This window comes from Oncorhynchus keta, chromosome 24 (genome assembly GCF_023373465.1).
Source record: "Oncorhynchus keta strain PuntledgeMale-10-30-2019 chromosome 24, Oket_V2, whole genome shotgun sequence".
Lineage (NCBI taxonomy): Eukaryota > Metazoa > Chordata > Actinopteri > Salmoniformes > Salmonidae > Oncorhynchus > Oncorhynchus keta.
Window position 1 is genome coordinate 46631007 of NC_068444.1, and position 21002 is coordinate 46652008.

General features: G+C 41.1%; 1 long non-coding RNA gene across 2 annotated transcripts; it reads right to left on the reverse strand.

The window, feature by feature from the left end:
• Positions 1-5591: 5591 nt before the first annotated feature.
• Positions 5592-19512, reverse strand: LOC118357628 (uncharacterized). 2 transcript variants are annotated; one of them, XR_004820346.2, is made up of 5 exons: positions 19095-19512; positions 10055-10153; positions 9790-9933; positions 9568-9616; positions 5592-9382 (listed from the first exon to the last, which is right to left on the reverse strand). It is a non-coding gene; the product is annotated as an uncharacterized LOC118357628 (long non-coding RNA). The 2 variants fall into 2 exon arrangements; XR_004820345.2 differs by having other exon boundaries at positions 9564-9616; positions 19095-19511.
• Positions 19513-21002: the final 1490 nt, after the last annotated feature.

Here is a 21002-nt window from a genome sequence, read left to right on the forward strand (position 1 = left end):
TTGGTTTCATCAGACCAGAGAATCATGTTTCTCAAGACCAGTCTTTAGGTGCCTTTTGGCAAACTCCAAGCAGGCTGTCGTGCCTTTTACTGAGGCGTGGCTTCCGTCTGGCCACTACCATAAAAGCCTGATTGGTGGAGTGCTGCAGAGATTGTTGCCCTTCTGGAAGGTTCTCCCTTCTCTACAGAGGAACTCTGACGCACTGTCAGAGTGACCATCCGATTGTTCAGTTTGGCCCGGGCGGCCAGTTCAAGGAAGAGTCTTGGTGGATTCAAACTTCTTCCATTTAAGAATTATGGAGGCCATTGTGTTCTTGGACCTTTAATGCTGTTTTGGTACCCTTCCCCAGATCTGTGCCTTGACACAATCCTGTCTCGGAATTCTAGCGTTTCCAAATCATGTCCAATACATTGACTCCAATCAAGTTGTAGAAACATCTCAAGGATGATCAATGAAAACAGCATGCACCTGAGCTAAATTTCAAATCTCATAGCAAAGGGTTTGAATACTTATGTAAATAAGGTATTTCTGTTTGTAGCTTTATCATTATGGAGTATTGTGTGTAGATTGCTGAGGATTTGTATTTTTCGTTTAATCCATTTTAGAATAAGGCTGTAACGTAACAAAGTTAAAAAAGTCAAGGGATCTGAATACTTCCCGAATGCACTGTATATACAAAAGTATGTGGACACCTTTTCAAATTAGTTCATTAGTCTATTTTGCCACACCCGTTTATTGATCGGTGTGTAAAATCGAGCACACAGCCATGCAATCTCCATAGACAATCATTGGCTGTAGAATAGCCTTACTGAAGAGCTCGGTGACATTCAACGTGGCACCGTCATAGGATGCCACCTTTCCAACAAGTAAATTAGTCAAATTTCTACCCTGTAGAGCTGCCCCGGTCAACTGTAAGTGCTGTTATTCTGAAGTGAAAACATCTAGGAGCAACAATCGCTCAGCTGCGAAGTGGTAGGCCACACAAGCTCACAGAATGGGAATGCCGAGTGCTGTAGCTCATAAAAATCTCCTGTCCTCGGTTGCAACACACTACCGAGTTCCAAACTGCCTTTAGAAGCAACGTCAACATAATAACTGTTCATCGGGAACTTCATGAAATGGGTTACCATTGCCGGGCAGTTACACACAAGCGTAAGATTACGATACACAATGCTACCTGCTCGAGTGCATAGTGCGAACTGTACATTTTGGTGGAGGAATAATGGTCTGGGGCTGTTATTCATGGTTCTGGATAGGCCCCTTAGTTCCATTGAAGGGAAATCTTAATGCTACAGCATACAATGATATTCTGGATGATTATGTGCTTCTAACTTTGTGGCAACAGTTTGGGTAAGGCCCTTTCCTGTTTCAATGCCCCCATGCACAAAACGAGGTCCATACAGAAATGTTTGTCGAAATTGGTGTGGAAGAACTTGACTGGCCTGCGCAGAGCACTGACCACAACTCCATCAAACACCTTTGGGATGAATTGGAACGCCGACTGCGAGCCAGGCCTAATCGCTCAACATCAGTGTTCGTGGCTGAATGGAAGCAAGTCTCTGCAGCAATGTTTCAGCATCTAGTGGAAAGCCTTCCCAGAAGAGTGGTGGCTGTTATAGCAGCAAAGAGGGGGACCAACTCCATTTGAATACTCATGACTTTGGAATGAGATGTTCCAGGAGCAGGCGTCTACATACATACTTTTTGGTCATGTAGTGTATTATGAACTGTAAATATTTCTGCGACCGGTAAGAGTATGCAATACCTCAGAGCCATGCCAATCCAACAACCGATTATTTAAAGCTATAACAGTTTATTTAGGAAAGATCATATCAATTCAGTACTGTAATCATTCAAACTTTTAAAGTCAGGTAGGCCTGTATCATAAGCATATTGTTAATAAGGCATCAGCTCCCAACACCTCAAATTCTAATTGCATGTGGGCAGTTGAGATTACATGTAAGTTGTTCTGCCCAGTCTACCAATATTATAAGCAATATGTTGACATTTTAAGAAATGTTTCATGATAATTTTGTCAGTACATGGTACCATATTAGTAAGTGCACATCTTGATTTTAATTAGTCATTTCTGTCAGACCATTCAAACATGCTTTCCCACTGGGTCAAATTTATATTACTTCATTCAGAAGATGAAACACATTGCCATCCTGACACAGGGAAAGTACAACTCACACAAAATAGCTCTGAATTTGAAAGGTTTACGACAGTAGCAACTACTGTACATTTAGTCTGCCATCACCATAGTAAGCTATTCTACCTAAAAAAAGGCTGTTTTTGACATGCATCAAATCCAATTTTATTGGATTCACATTTAGCAGATGTTATTGCAGGTGTAGCGAAATGCTTGTGTTTCTAGGTCCAACAGTGCAGTAATACCTAATCATTTCCCAACAGTACACACATCTAAGTAAAGGAATGGAATAAATACATATGGACGAGCAATGTCAGAGCAGTATAGACTAAAATACAGTGGAATAGAAAACAGTATATACAAATGAGATGAGTAATGCAAATTATGTAAACATTAAAGTGACTAGTGTATTTAAAAAAAAATGGAAGTGGCCAGTGATTTCAAGTCTATGCACATAGGCAGCGGCCTCTAATGTGCTAGTGATGGCTGTTCAACAGTCTGATGGCCTTGAGGTAGAAGCTGTTGTTCAGTCTCTCGGTCACAGCTTTGATGCATCTGTACTGACCTCGCCTTCTAGATGATAGCGAGGTGAACAGACAGTGGTTCGGGTGGTTGTTGTCCTTGATGATCTTTTTGGCCTTCCTATGACATTGGATGATGTAGGTGTACTAGAGGGCAGGTAGTTTGCCCCCAGTGATGCTTTGGGCAGACCGCATCACCCTCTGGAGAGCCCTGCGGTTGCGGGCGGTGCAGTTGCCGTACCAGGCAGTGATACAGCCCGACCGGATGCTCTCAATTGTGCATCTGTAAAAGTTTGAGGGTTTTAAGTGACAAGTCAAATTTCTTCAGCCTCCTGAGGATGAAGAGGTGCTGTTGCACCTTCACCACACTCTGTGTCGGTGGACCATTTCAGTTTGTCGGTGTTGTGTATGCCGAGGAACTGGAAGCTTTCCAACTACTCCACTGTGGTCCCATCAATGTGGATTGCTGTTTCCTGAAGTCCACGATCATCTCCTTTGTTTTGTTGACGATGAATGAGGGGTTATTTTCCTGACACCACACTCCCAGAGCCCTCACCATCTCCCTGTAGGCTGTCTCGTCATCTGCAGACTTGATGATTGAGTTGGAGGCGTGCGTGGGTACGCAGTCATGGGCGAACAGGGAGTACAGGAGAGGGCTGAGCATGCACCCTTGTGGGGCCGCAGTGTTGAGGATCAGCGAAGTGGTGTTTCCTACCTTCACAACCTGGGGGCGGCCCGTCAGGACGTCCAGGACCCTGTTGCACAGGGCGGGGTTCAGACCCAGAGCCTCAAGCTTAATGAGGAGTTTGGAGGGTACTATGCTGTTGAAGGCTGAGCTGTAGTCCATAAACAGCATTCTTATATAGGTATTCCTCTTGTCCAGATAGTATAGGGCAGTGCGATGGTGATTGCATCGTCTGGGGAGCTATTAGGGCGGTAAGCAAATTGAAGTGGGTCTAGGATGTCAGGTAAGGTAGAGGTGATATGATCCTTGACTAGCCTCTCAAAGTGAGTGCTACGGGACGATAGTAATTTAGTTCAGTGTGCAGAAGTCCACTCCGAGTACCTCTTCACAGCCGGCGATGCTTTGGGTCAGCCTCTGGAATCAGTTCAATTGCCCTGGGGGGTGTGAACGAAGGATCCAAATCGGGAAACTTGTATTATTAGTCGTAAATGCTGATGAGTTACCGCCGCTCTGATATCCAAATGTTATTCCCGGCTGCATGTAATAACACACATTTCAGGCCTAATAATGTACGAAATAACACGTAAAAAACAATACTGCAAAGTTGCCTGGGGGCTAGAAGCACGGCTGCCCTCTATCGGCGCCATTACAGTTAAGTTCTGTAATACGGCTCGCGTATCCAAATTGCAACATGTATTTTTAGAAACCATTAACATTAGCATGTAGTGTTAATGTCAGATCTCAGTTTAAACCTTGCAAGTGGCATTGTCTGATTACTATGGTTCACATCTCTTCTGGCACTTGTTAATGTACACTTAACTTTCTTTGCCAGGATGACAACCCCTGTGTACTGTATGTGTCATGTGCATCTCCCACAGTTGTAAATAAGGGAAGGAAACATTGGGTTCTCTGTACATTCATAGTAGGATTTTCCTTTACACAAGGAACTCACCGCTAAATTAGCTATAGTGTAATAAAAAGCATATACCACAAAGATGTGAATTTAGTATTCAAAAAGTCATCTGAAATATTATTATTAATATAACCCTGTATATATTTTGTCACTTTTGAAATATATATTTTTACTTCCAGGTTAGGACTATGAACTTAGCTAATTAGAACCTTAACCAAATCAGTTTGTTGAAATTAAATGACTTTGTTGGTAATTGAGTTGTTTTCAAGGATTCCAACCTTTTTATTTTGTTTAAAGTTTTATAACAAAGCATGCAGAACATGGTTCCAAACCAATCCCTTTCTCCTCCACACAGTAGTAACTGCTTCCAAACTGTACCATTTCCTATACCTGGTTCCAAACCACACCCTGTCTCCTACACACAGCCTTTGGTTGTGTACCTGGTTGTTGCACTGTTGTTTAACAACTTAACCAAAGGCTAAGCTATATTTCACTTGTGATTTCATGAATATCAATATTTTCTAGTAATATTTTTTGACTGTTGCGCTATGCTATTCAGCGGTTGCTTATGACAATTCTCCCGGAGCCGGGAGAGGTAGTTCTACAAGGTTGACATCCAGAAGGCGAGGTCAGTACAGGTGCATCAAAGCTGGGACCGAGAGACTGAAAAACAGCTTCCATCTCAAGGCCATCAGACTGTTAAACAGCCACCACTAACATTGAGTGGCTGCTGCCAACACACTGACTCAACTCCAGCCACTTTAATAATGGGAATTGATGGGAAATGAATCACTAGCCACTTTAAACAATGCTACCTAATATAATGTTTACATACCCTACATTATTCATCTCATATGTATGTGTATATACTGTACTCTATATCATCTACTGCATCCTTATGTAATACATGTATCACTAGCCACTTTAACTATGCCACTTTGTTTAAATACTCATCTCATATGTATACTGCACTCAATACCATCTACTGTATCTTGCCTATGCCGCTCTGTACCATCACTCACTCATATCTTTATGTACATATTCTTATCCCCTTACACTTGTGTCTATAAGGTAGTAGTTTTGGAATTGTTAGCTAGATTACTTGTTGGTTATTACTGCATTGTCGGAACTATAAGCACAAGCATTTCGCTACACTCGCATTAACATCTGCTAACCATGTGTATGTGACAAATAAAATTTGATATCAAGAAATCAGCTCATTTTATTCAGAACATAATACACAAATCAGCCAGAGTTCACATGTAACATTGCTTATTACTACACTAACCCATGTACATAAACCAAAACAGACAAGAGAAGTAAATTAACAACTTGTCATTTATTGCTCAGTAACAAAAAGTTGGTCAGCTGGTGTCACTGGTTTTACAAACAACTTTGCAGGGATCCCTTTGACAGTATTTATCAAGACATTTAGCTGTTAACACAAACTATAAACATTCAAAAATATAATTTGAAATAAATAATTCTGTATATAAATTGCCCTTTTCTTGCTGCTGTTATCCATATCCACTTAACATTGATAAAAGTAATTGTCAGTAACATGAGGTAATTATTCAGCCATCCACGTTCTCCTGACACACAACCCTTAAAATTGTGTTCTGACTAAAGAGTGAAGCTGAGTACACAGTTATACTTGTCAATTGGGTTCAGTTTTTTCGCTAAACCGCAATGTTCCTTCCTGGGTTGAGATTCGGTGACTAATAGTGTTACAAACATTGTCACACAAGCATAGACTCATCTCCATTGTTTCAACTGAGGAAAGGGAATACTGAGTAAGTTGCACAACAATGCATTCAACCAAAATACACGACCCGGTCAGAAGTTTTAGAACACCTACTCATTCAAGGGTTTTCCTTTATTTTTACTACTATAATACATTGTAGAATAATAGTGAAGACAAAACTATGCAATAACACATGGAATCATGTAATAACCAAAAAAAGTTCAATCAAAATATATTTTATATTTGAGATTCTTCAAAGTAGCCACCCTCTGCCTTGACATCTTTGCACTCTTGGCATTCTCTCAACCAGCTTCACCTGGAATGCTTTTCCAACAGTCTTGAAGGAGTTCCCACATATGCTGAGCCCTTGTTGGCTGCTCTTCCTTCACTCTGCCGTCCGACTCATCCCAAACCATCACAATTTGGTTGAGGTCGGGGGATTGTGGAGGCCATGTCATCTGATGCAGCACTCCATCACTCTCCTTCTTGGTAAAATAGCCCGTACACAGCCTGGAGGTGTGTTGTGGGTCACTGTCCTGTTGAAAAACAAATGACAGGCCCACTAAGCCCAAACTAGATGGGATGGCGTATCGCTGCAGAATGCAGAAGAAATCACAGACAGTGTCACTAGCAAAGCACCCCCACACCATAACACCACCTCCTCCTCCATGCTTTACGATGGGAAATACACATGCGGTGATCATCTGTTCACCCACACTGCGTATCACAAAGACACGGCGGTTGGAAACAAAAATATCCAATTTGGACTCCAGACCAAAGGACAAATTTCCACCGGTCTAATGTCCATTGCTCGTGTTTCTTGGCCCAAGCAAGTCTCTTATTATTGGTGTCCGTTAGTAGTGATTTCTTTGCAGCAAATCGACCTATAAAAGCCTGATTCACACAGTCTCATCTGAATAGTTGATGTTGGGCATGTGTTTTTTACTTTAACTCTGAAGCATTTATTTAGGCTGCAATTTCTGAGGCTGGTAACTAATGAACTTATCCTTTGCAGCAGAGGTAATTCTGGGTCTTCCTTTCCCGTGGCGGTCCTAATGAGAGCCAGTTTCATCATAGCGCTTGCGAGTGCACTTGAAGAAACTTTCAAAGTTCTTAATTTTCCCGTATTGACTGACCATGTCTTAAAGTAATGATGGACTGTCATTTCTCTTTGCTTATTTGAGCGGTTCTTACCATAATATGGACTTGGTCTTTCACCAAATAGGGCTATCTTCTGTATACCTTGTCACAACACAACTGATTGGCTCAAACACATTAAAAAGGAAAGAAATTCCACAAATTTAGAAGGCACACCTGTTAATTGAAATGCATTCCAGGTGACAAACTCATGAAGCTGGTTGAGAGAATGCCATGTGTGTGCAAAGCTGTCATCAAGGTAGAATGGTGGCTATTTGAAGAATCTCAAAAATATTTTTTATTTCTTTAACACTTTTTCGCTTACTACATGATTCCATGTGTTATTTCATCGTTTTTCTGTCTTCACTATTATTCTACAAAGTAGAAAATAGTTAAAAATAAAGAAAAACCCTTGAATGAGTAGGTGTTCTAAAGTTTTGGACCAGTAGTATGTGTTCCGCATTTAACCCAACCCCTCTGAATCAGAGCACAGTGGTAAGGATTCCCTATTTGTGTCCATCTGGGAATGATTTAAATGCTTAGATATAAACATATTCTCACAGAATTCTGGACCACCTAGAACTTATCCAGCACAACAGTTTGGGAACCTCCGTGTTATGCTACTTTATCCTGCATAGGGCACACATTACACAGTGTCTACATTTGACAGCATAAATGGTAAAATGACCTGTTAAAGAATGTCCAGTATGTTTGAGCAGTTTCATAGTCACAACTTATTTTCCCCATTGCCTCGTGATTGGAAGACTACAGTTCACAAATGTTAACATTCTACTCCTTTAAAAATGATTTGTTGAAACTAGTAACAGGACCCTGAAATAGTTTGTCTGAATAGGTATTTGGTTAACTATCTGCATTGACCCCTTTTTTTGCACTCGCTTTGACTCATCACATATACTGCTGCTACTGTCACTTTATTCCTAGTTATATGTCCATATCTACCTCGTACCCCTGAACATCGACTCGGTACTATTACCCCTTGTAATATAGCAAAGTTAGTCACTAATTGTGTATCTATTGTTACTTGTATTGTGTTTTTTAAATATTACTTATCTACTTTCTCTGCATTGCTGGGTGTGGGATCTAAGCTGACATATGATCATCTTAAAATGATTCCATGAGGTGGCTCATTTAGATATTTGATTTGGAATTTTAGGACCCCTTTAGGTATAAAAATAAATATATTTTTTTTAATATAATATTGAATTTGGCCTTTACTACTATAGCCCAGAGAGATACTGAAATCACACTTTCATAAATGGCAAAAAGACATTCAAATAATAAGAAACAAGGTTACGTCTTAGTCCTATATCTAGAAGATATAAGAAAGCTCAGGAAATTATATACAGTACCAAGTCAAACGTTTGGGCACACCTACTCATTCCAGGGTTTCTTTATTTTTACTATTTTCTACATTGTAGAATAATAGTGAAGACAAACTAGGAAATAACACTTGGAATCGTGTGGTAACCAAAAAAAAGTTTCAAACAAATCTAAATATATTTTATATGACCGATCGACTGGTTGGTGACCACTCACCTAACATATCACTTGTATACTTCAACAAGAGGTTGTTATATATGACCAGCAAATATAAACCTTTTAGTCTTAGAAGTACAGCAGGTCAAACCTGGCACAGAAAGCTTGATTGTGCTGTATTCACATTCATCCTGCTTGTGGCAAGTCGAGGCAGTGTGTTTGCTGGTATTCTACCTAAAAATCTAAATGTACAATATGTCTGACACCAATAGGTGTTCAAGCATTGACAGTTATGGTAATAAATACAAATCATTCAAGATATGTCTCATGTTCACTACTGTTTTTAAACCTACTTATTGTTGAACAAATGACTTATCGATAGATTGGAATATCTACACTGGCTAAAACTAGCATCACTAGTCAAAGGACATCAATACAAAAAGAGCTGTGAGAGCTACTCTTTACGAACCACGCGGTCTTCCTCAGAGTACAGTCTGACTTCAGACAAGACGGGATTGACAGCGTGAGTCAACACAGTTCTACGGGAGAGCTCCGTTCTGTGACAGTCTAATGAGTGTGAGCACATCTTTACTAACTAGCAGTATAAATTCAAGATGGTCAAACTCTACTCAAATAATACCCACAGTCCATTGTACAGAAATTCTTCTGACTGATTGGTCCTCAAAAGGTGTTCCCTTGGTTCTGTCACATCGATGTCAGCAGGAAGATGAAGCTGAGAAAGTAACGAGAGATTTGTTGGTTAATTCACTCAACATCCCCCATTATTTCAAAAACAATTAGTTCAAAACTATTTGCATACTTAGAGGCTACTTACATACACACACTTAATTATGCATAATAATTGATAGCAGTTGTCAACTGTTCACACACCAACACATTTGTGGAATGCATACCTACTGAAATGTTTAAGCTTGGTGAAGAGGTCCCGTTGTCTCTTCAATAGGTTCTACAGAACAACAACACAATGCAGAACATTTTTACTGTATTTTCACCAGAACCCAAAGAGGTCAAAATGCTACAACAACAAACAAAAAAAAAAAAAATGTGCCTCATCATGCTACAATAAGTTTCATGACTGACAATGTTAGTTTATCAGGAGATGGTAGCCGTGAGCCCTACCACGAAGGGGCCTATTGTTTGCCGTGCGTCGATGCACCATGACCCCAATGATCAACGCTGCAATGAGCAGAACGACTGCCAGCACAGAGAAGCTGGAAATGGCTGCTAGTCTCCAGACATCAGATCTCTCCTCTGTAAATGTGCCTGAAAGGGGACATTATTGGTCAAAGAGGACAGCTTTAGGCATACAATAAAGGATAGGTTATGTGCAAGATTTAGGTGTTAAGTTAAATTATTAGCTAAGGAACATTCAAACTTAACTTACAAGTGTTACATGAAGGAGTCTTTGGATACTGCTTGCATGTTGAGCAGGATACACATTGGTCTATGTCTGAACTCCAGAACTCTTTACTGGTGCATAGGCCTGTGGGGGAAAAAAACAAATGGAGAGACTTAACGCTTAATCCTCTGACAGCATTTACCCTTTGAATGACCACAATGTGAATCATACTGTACATTTGCTCATTGGGAAAAGTTCCTCTACCTCACCAAAGCAAATTAACTACTGGAATAGAGTGCGTATATATTATTTTCCTTCAACATTGGTCAGTGTCCTGCACAGTGAGAACCATAGATCTGCTTGACGTCTTTAGACAGCAACCTAAGTATGTAGATGTTTTTAAAACGTGCCAATAAAAATTTTAAAAAAAGGTATGCACTCAGTCTGTGTGGTCTCTGAAAGGAATTGTTTTGGCCCAATAATAAAGAAATCGTATGACATCAAGTCTAAAGAAATTGAGAAGATCCGAGAAACTGTGGGTTTCCTCTTCTTATAAAATGAGTTGGGGAATTCCTTTGGTTTTGCACTTACACGTACATTAACATTACTCACTTGCTTTGTGTGTACAAGCATGTTGAGACAGGCAGGATGTGTGTCATCAAGACCCGCTTTGCCACATTGTTTTGGGTGTTTGACTTCTAGAGAAGTTAGCGAGACTGAAAGCATAACGGCATTGAACGTTGGTTCCTCCCCGACTGACACACGTCATAAACTAGATAAAAATGTCTACATCCCTTGAGACACTTACAACCTGAAACCTTATATATCCTTTTAGAGAAGTCACAGGCAGCAGTACCAGACTTATATACACTACATGACCATAAGTATATGGACACCAAAGGTGTTCGATGGGGTTGAGGTCAAGGCATTGTGCAGGCCAGTCGAGTTCTTCCACACCGATTGACAAACCACTTCTGTATGGACCTTGCTTTGTGAACAGGGTCAATGTCATGCTGGAACAGAGCCTTCCCCAAACTGTTTCCCACAATGTTGGAAGCACAGAACCGAACACTGAATGCTGTAGCGGTAAGATTTCCCTTCACTGGAACTAAGTGGCCTAGGCCAAACCATGAAAAACAGCCCCCAACCATTATTCCTCCTCCACCAAACTTCACAATTGGCACTAGAGGTCGACCGATTAAATTAGGGACGATTTCAAGTTTTCATTACAATCAGAAATCGGTATTTTTGGGTGCTGATTTGCAGATTTTTTTTTTTTACCTTTATTTAACTAGGCAAGTCAGTTAATTAAGAACATATTCTTATTTTCAATGACGGCCTAGGAACGGTGGGTTAACTGCCTCGTTCAGGGGCAGAACGACAGATGTTCACCTTGTCAGCTCGGGGGATCCAATTTTGCAACCTTACAGTTAACTAATCCAACGCAATAACGACCTGCCCCCCTCTCGTTGCACTCCACAAGGAGACTGCCTGTTACGCGATTGCAGTAAGCCAAGGTAAGTTGCTAGCTAGCATTAAACTTATCTTATAAAAAAACAATCAATCATAATCACAAGTTAACTACACATGGTTGTTATTACTAGATATTCTCTTGCGTGTCCTGCGTTGCATATAATCTGACTGAGCATACAAGCATCTGACTGAGCTGTGGTAGGCAGAAGCAGGCATGTAAACATGAATTCAAACAGCACTTTCTTTGCGTTTTGCCAGCAGCTCTCCATTGTGCATCAAGCATTGCGCTGTTTATGACTTCAAGCCTAACAACTCTCGAGATGAGGCTGGTGTAACCGAAGTGAAATGTCTAGCTAGTTAGCGCGCGCTAATAGCATTTCAAACATCACTCGCTTTGAGCTTTCTAGTAGTTGTTCCCCTTGCTCTGCATGGGTAACGCTGCTTCGATGGTGGCTGTTGTCATTGTGTTGCTGGTTTGAGCCCAGGGAGGAGCGGGGAGCGAGGAGAGGGACGGAAGCTATACTGTTACACTGGCAATACTAAAGTGCCTATAAGAACATCCAATAGGCAAAGGTATATGAAATACAAATGGTATAGAGGGAAATTGTCCTATAAATCCTATAATAACTAACTACAACTTCTTACCTGGGGATATTGATGACTCATGTTAAAAGGAACCACCAGCTTTCATATGTTCTCATGTTCTGAGCAAGGAACCTGAAATGTTATTACGTTAAAATAAGTGTTCATTCAGTATTGTTGTAATTGTCATTATTACAAATAAATAAAAATTGGCCGATTAATCGATATTGGCTTTTTTGGTACTCCAATAATTGGTATCGGCGTTGAAAAATCCTAGTCGGTCGACCTCTAGTTGGCACTGTGCATTGGGACAGGTAGCATTCTCCTGGCATCCGCCAAACCCAGATTCATCCGTCGGACTGACGGATTTTGTTCCTTCCAGAGGCAATTTGGAACTCGTAGTGAGTGTTGCAACCGAGGACAGACAATTTTTACGTGCTTAAACACTCGGCGCTCCCATTTTGTGAGCTTGTGTTGCCTACCACTTTGCAGCTGAGCCAATATGGCTCCTAGATATTTAATTTCACAATAATAGCATTTACAGTTGACCGGGGCAGCTCTATAGCAGGGCAGAAATTTGACAAACTGACTTACTGGAAAGATGGATTCCTATGATGGTGCCACATTGAAAAAGTCACTGAGCTCTACAGTAAGGCCATTCTCCTGTCAATGTTTGTCTATGGAGATTGCATGGCTGTGTGCTCGATTTTATACACCTGTCAGCAACGGGTGTGGCTGAAATTGCTGAAACCGCACATACTTTTGTATACAGTGCATTCATAAAGTATTCAGATCCCTTGACTTTTTCCAAATTGTTACATTACAGCATTATTCTAAAATTGATAAAATAAAGGTTTCCTCATTAATCTACACACAATATCCCATAATGACAAAGCAAAAACAGGTTTATAAATGTTTGCAAATGTATAAAAAAACAGAAATTCCATAAGTATTCAGACCCTTTGCTATGAGACTTGATATTGAGCTCAGGTGCATCCTGTTTCCATTGATCATCCTTGAGATGTTTCTACAACTTGGAGTCCACCTGTGGTAAATTCAATTGATTGGACATGATTTGAAAAGGCACACACCTGTCTATATAAGGTCCCACAGTTGACAGTGCATGTCAGAGTAAAAACCAAGCCATGAGGTCGCAGAAGTTTTCCATAGAGCTCCAAAACAGGATTGTATCGAGGCACAGATCTGGGGAAGGGTACCAAAAAATGTCTGCAGCATTGAAGGGCCCCAAGAACACAGTGGCCTCCATTCTTAAATGGAATAAGTTTGGAACCACCAAGATTCTTCTTAGAACGGCCAAACTGAGCAGTCGGGGAGAATGGCCTTGGTCAGGGAGGTGACTAAGAACCTGACAGAGCTCCAGGGTTCCTCTGTGGAGCTGGTAGAAAATTCCAGAAGGACAACCATCTCTTCAGAACCACCAATCAGGCCTTTTTTTCACCTTTATTTAACCAGGTAAGCTAGTTGAGAACAAGTTCTCATTTACAACTGCGACCTAGCCAAGATAAAGCAAAGCAGTGCGACAAACAACACAGAGTTACACATGGAATAAACAAGCGTACAGTCAACAAGACAATAGAAAAAGTATATATACAGTGTGTGAAAATGGCATGAGGAGGTAGGCAATAAATAGGCCATAGTAGCAAATTAATTACAATTTAGCAGATTAACACCGGAGTGATAAATGAGCAGACGATGATGTGCAAGTTGAGATACTGGTGTGCAAAAGAGCAGAAAAGTAAATAAAAACGATATGGGGATGAAGTAGGTAGATTGGGTGGGCTATTTACAGATGGACTATGTACAGCTGCAGCGATCGGTTAGCTGCTCAGATAGCTGATGTTTAAAGTTCGTGAGGGAAATATAAGTCTCCAGCTTCAGCGATTTTTGCAATTAGTTCCAGTCACTGGCAGCAGAGAACTGGAAGGAAAGGTGGCCAAAGGAGGTGTTGACTTTGGGGATGACTAGTGAGATATACCTGCTGGAGCGCATGCTATGTGTGGGTGTTGTTATCGTGACCAGTGAACTGAGATAAGTCTATGCTAGGTAAAGCTCCGCCTTATAGATGACCTGGAGCCAGTGGGTCCAGCCGACTAGAGCACACAGGTCGCAGTGGTGGGTGGTATAAGGGGCTTTAGTAACTAAATGGATGGCACTGTGATAGCAAACTCGATGCAGTCTGAGTAGAGTGTTGGAAGCTATTTTGTAAATGACGTCGCCGAAGTCGAGGATCGGTAGGATAGTCAGTTTTACTAAGGTAAGTTTGGCGGTGTGAGTAAAGGAGGCTGTGTTGTGAAATAGAAAGCCAATTCTAGATTTGATTTTGGATTGGAGATGTTTAATATGAGTCTGGAAGAAGAGTTTACAGTCTAACCAGACACCTAGGTATTTGTAGTTGTCCACATATTCTAGGACAGAACCGTCCAGGGTAGGGATGCTAGTCGGGCGGGTGGGTGCGGACAGCGAAAGGTTGAAAAGCATGCATTTGGTTTTACTAGCGTTTAAGAGCAGTTGGAGGCCACGGAAGGAGTGTTGTATGGCATTGAAGCTCGTTTGGAGGTTAGTTAACAGTGTCCAAAGAAGAGCCAGATGTATATAGAATGGTGACGTCTGTGTAGAGGTAGATCAGGGAATCAGCCGCAGCAAGAGCAACATCATTGATGTATACAGAGAAGAGAGTCGTCTCGAGAATTGAACCCTGTGGCACCCCCATAGAGACTGCCAGAGGTCCGGATAACAGGCCCTCCAATTTGATACACTGAACTCTGTCTGCGAAGTAGTTGGGGAACCAGGCGAGGCAGTCATTTGAGGAACCTAGGCTATGGAGTCTGTCGACAGAGTCGAGGGCCTTGGCCAGGTCGATGAAGACGGCTGCACAGTACTGTCTTTTATCGATGGTGGTTATGATATCGTTTAGTACCTTGAGCGGGGCTGAGGTGCACCCGTGACCAGCTCGGAAACCGGATTGCACAGCAAAGGTACGGTGGGATTCGAAATGGTCAGTGATCTGTTTATTAACTTGGCTTTTCGAAGACTTTATAGAGAGGCAGAGCAGGATGGATATAGGTCTATAACAGTTTGGGTCTAGAGTGTCACCCCCTTTGAAGAGGGGGATGACCGCTGCATCTTTCCAATCTTTAACGATACGAAAGAGGTTAAACAGATTGGTAATAGGGGTTGCAACAATGGTGGCGGGTCATTTTAGAAAGAGAGGGTCCAGATTGTCTAGCCCAGCTGATTTGTACTGGTCCAGGTTTTGCAGCTCTTTCAGAACACCTGCAATCTGGATTTAGGTGAAGGAGAAGCTGGGGAGGCTCGGGCAAGTAGCTGCGTGAGGGGCAGAGCTGTTGGCCGTGGCAGCCAGCCGTAGAGAAATGCTTATTGAAATGTTCGATTATCATGGATTTATTGGTGGTGACAGTGTTACCTAGCCTCAGTGCAGTGCGCAGCTGGGAGGAGGTGCTCTTGTTCTCCATGGACTTTACAGTGTCCGAAAACATTTGAGTTAGAGCTACAGGATGCTTCTGATGTTAAAAGCATTTGTCTCATGCATGTTTCGATTACAGATGTTAACAAATGAAAGTGTTTGGGGACACGCAGGGCCTGGGTTAACCTCCACATCACCCGAGGAACAGAGGAGGAGTAGGATGAGGGAACGGCTAAAGGCTAGCAAAACTGGTCGTCTTGTGCGTTGGGGACAGAGAATAAAAGGAACAGATTTCTGGGTGTGGTAGAATAGATTCAGGGCATAATGTACAGACAGGGGTATGGTGGGGTGCGGGTACAGTGGAGGTAAGAGAGGATGCATCTCTGGATGTGCTGGTTATGCTGGGTGAGGTCACCGCATGTGTGTGTGTGTGTGGGGGGGATCTGAGGCATGTAGAGTGGGACTAGGGGCTCCACTGTAAACTAAAACAATGATAACTATACAAGGCATATTGACATTTCAGAGAGACATAAAGCGAGGCATAAAGCAATCACAGGTGTTGATTGGGAGAGATAGCTAAGACAACAACAGCTAATTAGCTAAGAAGACAACAGGTAAAATGGAGATGAATGGGTAGAGGGTCCGTTAACTACACACAGGGCCTGAATTCGGGGCTAGGGCCGACACATTTTTTTTTTAAAGATCAATGCCAAGCTTCCATCCCTACGGTGAAGCATGGTGGTGACAGCATCAGGCTGTGGGGATGTTTTTCAGTGGCAGGGAGTGGGAGAATAGTCAGGATCGAGGGAAAGACGAATGGAGCAAAGTACAGGGAGATCCTTGATGAAAGGTCCTGAGAGCTCTGGAGCAGGTTAAGACTGGGGCGAAGGTTCCCATTCCAACAGGATAATGAGCCTATGCACACAGCAAAGACAATGCAGGAGTGGCTTCGGGACAAGTCTCTGAATGTCCTTGAGTGGCCCAGCCAGAGCCCAGACTTGAACCACATCAAACATCTCTGTTGAGAGACCTGAAAATAGCCGTGCAGCAACACTCCCCATCCAACCAGACAGAGCTTGAGGGGATCTGCAGAGAAGAATGGGAGAAACTCCCCAAATACAGGTGTGCCAAGCTTGTAACATCATACCCAAGAAGACTCGAGGCTGTAATCATTGCCAAAGTTGCTTCAACAAAGTACTGAGTAAAGGGTCTGAATACTTATGTAAATGTAATATTTCCACTTTTTTTTGTTATACATTTGCAAAAATGTCTAAACCTGTTTTTGCTTTGTCATTGGGAAGTGTGTGTGTAGATTGACGAGGGGAATTTTTACTTCTTATTTTAAAAATCAATTTTAGAATACGGCTGTAACGTAACAAGGTAGAAAAAGTCAAGGGGTCTAAATACTTTCTGAATTAACTGTATATAGTGTAGACAAGGCACATTTAAATATATGTAAGGTGATGAAGTATTGAAGGAACATGTGTGCAATGTTTAATTAAACTCAGTAAAGAATAAAGCATGACGGTAAATTAAATGTGATCACAGCACTAAACAAACTTGTAAATAATGTAATGGAAAACCTGTTAACTTCACGGAGTTAATAGATCACTTTGACGTCTTCACATCAACAGATTCACTCATTGACGTGATGTAAAGATAGAGTTAAATAAGATGAACATTATAGTTTGCTCTTTCTTGAACTCAAAGGTCACACAATGGTTAAAGGTCTAGCTATCCAGTGTAATCAGGTGTTGACAATGTCATTTGTTACTTTGTAATTCAGCATGTTACCACATGGGCAATGTACTTCATTGAGAAAATGTTGACCATTTTCAACATTCACGGCAAAAACAGTTGGAAGGATGCATACTTTTTCATGACCTACACCATTATCTCACCATTCCACATGACTTTAATCATGGGTGTAATGTAGGCTGATTGGTGTGGTGTTTATCAGTCATACTTACAGGATTCTTATTTTAGCTGCATTTAGCATCAGCTGCTTTGTATCTCAGTGAAATGATACCAAAAGGTCAGTACTGAGTGACACAATGATGTAAGACAAAAGGTGTGAGATAAGAGTGCAGGAAATTGGAGACAAGTCAGCGCTTGCATTAAATCTACAGTATCAAACAGTCAGCCTGGGTTTCCATGGTAAGATACTATTTGTGAAGATAGCAGAAGATTCATGTTATAAGGAAGTGTTTTATTTTAAGGGATTCTCGTCTTCGTCTGTCTTCCATGACTGCTAATGTTAGAATTGACGTGTGCTAGCTGTTCGGCCTTCATATTCTGCATGACAAAGTGTCACTTGAAAAGAGGGGGAGAGCAACTAGATTTATATTTGATAAATAATCATAGGAAATCAACACTGGTTGCCTATAGTGTCAGCCCCACCACCTGCACAATTCCAATTCACCCGTGGGTCGAGGGTGCAAGCTAAATCTCAGAATACTCTACACGGCATTCTGCCTTCTCCCTACAGTTCTCAACCAGTAATTTATGCCTAAACTGTGTTTTATAGTTTCGAAACGTCAATAATCATCGCTTGCGACACGGCTTTCGAAACATATGGCCCTTATTTCATCAGCGAGAAAGAATCATTCAAATAACACACTTACTGTAGCAGTTTTGTACAGCTCAATACGGGGCCTCCATCCGACGCAACTACACTTCCCATGTTACGCCTACGTCCAGGTGTTCAGTCAGAGCATGCTTGATACTTAGTGCAGGTGGTCGCCTGTTGTCTTCCGTAAACAATCGCTGTAATATGGAGATATGGCCTTGGGGAACACTAACAAGGTGTGTATAAATGTAACATTTATTTTTTTCTAATTTAATCACTGATATGAAAGGTCCTTATGCTTCCAAACCCGTACCGCAAGCGACACTTGTTTGTGTTCAGATTGATTTTAGGGGAATCATAACAAAACTCCCCCCCTACAGAAGACGCCTTCATCCAATGACTCGTAATATAATGGAACAGAGTCATGCTCAAGGGCAAGCCTATTTCAGAATTTTCTACATTGTTGACCTGGTCTGGTCAATTAACCAGGTTAAACAGTCTCACATGCATGTAATAAATCATAAGTTGTCATAAGCCCCACTCATAACTGAGAGCCACCCTAGGAAAATAAAGGAATTCTTAATGTGCTGGGAATGGGAAAACATTTTTTCTCAAGTTCAAAGTCACCAATTATGCTAATCATTCATACATCCTCAAGTAAGTAAAGTTATATATTTTTTTCTGTTGTCAACTACAAGTAGGCTACACCATTCAATTAGGTCTGTCCTCACCCATTGGCATGGATGGAGTGAAATAAGGTGATTAGAATGCGGAACCGGTGAGAAGGCAGCTGGTAGAAACTCGATAAGCAACCCTTTTATCAGACTCAATTTGAGAGGCCATGCGATGATTCCATGCTCTTAAATAAAACACGAACTCCAATGCGATTAAAAGTGAGAGAAAATAAGTTTTCGCATTTCAAATAAAACATTGCTTACTTGCCCTTACATGTTAACTGACTTCGTACATTACATTTTTAGCACATCCATAAAAGTTTAAGAAAAATTATGACTTACTTTGCCCATTCACTCCGTTTAGTTTCACTATAGTCGCAACGATCAGTCCACAAAGCGCACAGAGAATGTATGAAGCCATCGTTCTTGTATAAACGCAATTCCCGAAAGTTCATCTGATGAACAGCCCGTGTTGGTTTTCACCATTGAAAGCTAGCCTCGCACTGAGTCATCCCGAGTAGTCTGAGCCTTGTTTAAATAGAGTACACACCCACGCTAACAGTTCAACTCCTATGAGTCATTTCCTATGTACTGTACTCAAATTCTCAGTGTATTGCGCATGAAGCACAGCGGTCCGGACAGGCAGGAAACTTAATGATACTACAATAAACGAAACTGAAATGGCGTAAAGAGAGAAATGTCAATGGATCATCCACAATGTGTATTTTGAACCAGCAGCGCTAAATACCATGTTCTGATTTGCTCTGTAGCCAATTTGGAGTGAACACTGTGTATAGTCTGGAATTAGTGTTCTCATTACCACGCCTGTTGTATACGTCATTCACCGAGCACTGCCAGAAGTATATTGCATACGTCTGGCAGCGGGGAAAAGCACTTAAAACGGGGTTTGAATACGTTTAGGGTTGTGTAAAACCCCAGAGGAACTTTTGTGATGCAAAGTTGTACTTTTCTAAGAAACACTACAGAGATGACATATTAGAGAAAATAATCATTATCTTGATTTACATTATTAGATTGTGCAACTGTTGCAGTGTTCGATATCACGTTTTTTTTGTGTGTCAAAGGGGCTTGTCTCCATTCTCATTAAGTAGCAACATCAGTAAAAAAAATATTTAAAAAACACTTCCTATCAGGGTTTCCTTTATGAAAATGTGGCACTGGACGCTTGACCCTGCAGCATCTTAATTTACCCTCCCAGGGAGTGGTAAATCATACACATCACCTGAAATAAAATGACAAACGGAAGATAATTGTGTAACCTTTTCTGATGCTACAGAGAAACAGTTACCCCAAATGCTGAACCAGGATCTGCTTGTAGGGTAGAGGTCTGGGCTATATCAGATAGGCCTACAAACCTGACTCAGTTACACCAGCTCGGTCAGGAGGAATGGGCCAAAATTCACCCAACTTATTGTGGGAAGCTTGTGGAAGGCTACCTGAAACGTTTGACCCAAGTTAAGCAATTTAAAGGCAAAGCCACCAAATACTAATTGATTGTATGTAAACTTCTGACCCACTGGAAATCACAATTATTCTGACATTCCACATTCTTAAAATAAAAGTGCTGCTCCTAACTGACCTAAAACAGGGAATTTTTACTAGGATTACATGTCAGACAGTGTGAAAAACTGAGTTTAAATGTATTTGGCTAAGGTGTATGTGAACTTCCGACTTCAACTGTAAATGTAATATCAGTTTGGTATATTTATGAAATGTGCAAAAAAATCTAAAAAAATAATCCTGATTTTGCTTTGTCATTATGGGGTATTGTGTAGATTGATGAGGAAAATAAACAATTGAATCCATTTTAGAGGCTGTAACGTAACAAAACGTGTAAAAAGTCAAGGGGTCTGAATACTTTCCGAATGCACTGTATGTCAATTTACTATCCCCCATGGTAGAAACGTTGATCTATTCCATTGGTCAGCTTGTCCAAACAGACTCTCGGACAGTTGTGGGACGATAGATCCCAAATTCATACAACCAGTAGGCCTAAAAACATGAATCTGATGCAACAGATCAGAACATTTAGCTTAAAATGTCCTGAAACTATTATTTCTCAACATTATTAGCGCAGCAATGTGCACACGGCAGTAGGCTAAGCGCAAAAGTGTGTTTGGATACCAGACAATTGAAGAAAGTTCAAAACAAAAAAAACATGAGAAATACTTATTTCAATGGCATATGGAATCTTTATAAAATAATTGCCTCTACGGATATGGTAAGATT